Genomic DNA, 2,289 nt, shown 5'->3' with positions numbered 1-2,289 from the left:
AAGCCTTGACTCTTAATCCCAGCCCTGGCACTCCTTTCTTCAAGCGCCATGTGGGCCAGAGGAAAAGTGTGGCAGGAACCACAGGGGCCAAACTTGTGGGCACCAGGTGAAGCAGCAAGAATCCCAACCACCAGGTCAAACTGCAGGAATCAGCAACCAGGGGGCAAGTTTTAGAGCCCCAACCCATTGTGGCCATCACGACCAAAGACCTGGCTCCCATGGGTGAGTCACCCAGCAGGAGGGAAAAGACTCACTCTTGTACAACTAGAGACAGGGAAGTTGAGGACTGTGAGCTCCAGGGCTTTACCACAAGCCAACACCAGGTCCCACTGAGAATTGAACTCAGATTGCAGGATTCAGCGTCCCAAGTGTTGCCCATTACACCATGGAAACAGCGTGTGCTGCCTTCTCTGGCCATCAGTGACCCTCACGGGGCTGGCTTGGGTAAGGGACTGTTTGCCCTTTACTAAAACTTAGTGTGTGTGGTGGTGGGGGGTGGGGAAGTGTTGGTTGGCTAGTTCCTAGCACCAATAGAGGTGGGAAGGGTCAGTGGGAAATCAGGCCAAAGCTCCAATTAGCTGGACTGACAGGCCAGGCAGTGTAATGAGGGAGTCACCAGGCCAGGGGGTCCCATCCAGTGCCAGCTTTAGGCCCATTCCCCCAATTCCCCCAAATTGGGCCCCGCACCTAAGAGGGCCCCATGCCTGCGCCTATAAGGGCCCCACGCCTTAAAGAAGAGAGCCTAAATTTTTAATTTTTACTCACCTGATGGCAGCTTGGGTCTTCAGTGGCACTTCAGCGGTGGGTCCTTCACTCGCTCCAGGTCTTCAGTGGTCTTTCGGTGGCGAGACCTTCAGTGCCATGGAAGACTTGGGGCGAATGAAGGACCCACTGCCGAAGTGCCGCTGAAGACGTGGACCACTGCCAGGTATTCGAATTGGGCCCTGCAGTTCCTAAAGCTGGCCCTGGTCCCATCCTCCATGGGAGCGGGAACTGCCTGGGCCAGAGCGGAGCTGAGCTAAGCAGAGAGCAGGAGCCCGAGAAGAGCGGGGAGCAGAGTTGTGCAGGTGTAGTGCCAGAAACTGCTCCCTGTAGGACTTTGTTACTGATACCTGAGGCTGTTCTTATTTGCTGACTTTTCCTAATTTGCTAAAACCTGACAGTGGTTTCTCTAGCAAAGGCCAGTCCCTGGCCCCATGGTCCCATGGTCCGGACATCTTCATTCACATCAGGCTTCAAGTTGTGAATCATTTCCCATTCCCGCTCTGTGGGAGGAGAGACTTTTAAATGTGCTCTCTGTGCGACTGCACATGGCTAAGCAAAGAGAACAAACCCCCAATGCCCCCTGTGCTTTGGGGACCAGGTTTGCTGTGGTCTGTAGTTCAGATGTCTTCACGTCTGGGCACTGGGATTATTTACCAGTTTCTGTGACATTGGGGCATAACTGCTCACAGCCAAATTAATGTGCTTAGTGTGGCTGTGTGCCCTCAACTTTACACAATCTGTTTCCAAAAATTGGTTTCTGTAAAATCGGAATAATCCCCTAGTGTAGACATACTGTGTGTGCCTGAGCATCCACAGTGCGAACTGGAGCCAGATCTAGTTTCACTCTGTCTACACTTCAAACACTGCTGTGGCACTGCTATAGCACTCCGGAGTAGACAGTGACTGGAGGGGTTTTCCCATCCCTATAATAGCTCCATGGACAGAACAATTCTTCCTTTTCTTTAGCACTATCTAATCAGGGCTTAGGTCACCTTAACTCTATGGGTTTGGGGGTGGGATTCACACCCTGAGAAATGTCGCTCTGCCAGTTCAGTGCCCAGCGTACACCAGCCCTTAGATTCCTCTTGGTATTTCAATGCAGGCACTGACCTGTGAGAGGAAAACATCAGCTGACAAACACAGAGACTGAATTCCCCACATTTAATCTCTCTGCACTTTCCAGAAAGTCACAAAATTCAATTCATTCTTGCTAGGACAGAGAAAAAATAAGTGACACTAAGTTTTTGGCTTGATTAAATAAAATTAAGTGTTTAATTGATATAGTAAAAATGTATCCTGACTCTTCTAAATAACACCACAACGTGAAATAAGACCAGAGACAAATCTTGTCAGTGAAGACAAGTGAAGTTTTGCAAATGATCTTCCCATTATTAATTTTCACGCTGCCCCCATTAGAGGTCTGGACACCTCCAGTGTCAATGCTCTGCATTCACCTTCCCCTAGAATTGTTCTTGGACATTCCCAAATATGAAAAATTGTGCAGTTCAGAATGTGAATAGTGAC

The sequence above is a fragment of the Gopherus evgoodei genome, unplaced genomic scaffold, assembly GCF_007399415.2.
Source record: "Gopherus evgoodei ecotype Sinaloan lineage unplaced genomic scaffold, rGopEvg1_v1.p scaffold_31_arrow_ctg1, whole genome shotgun sequence".
Lineage (NCBI taxonomy): Eukaryota > Metazoa > Chordata > Testudines > Testudinidae > Gopherus > Gopherus evgoodei.
The sequence above is the reverse complement of the archived record's forward strand: the minus strand, read 5'-3'. Positions refer to the sequence as shown.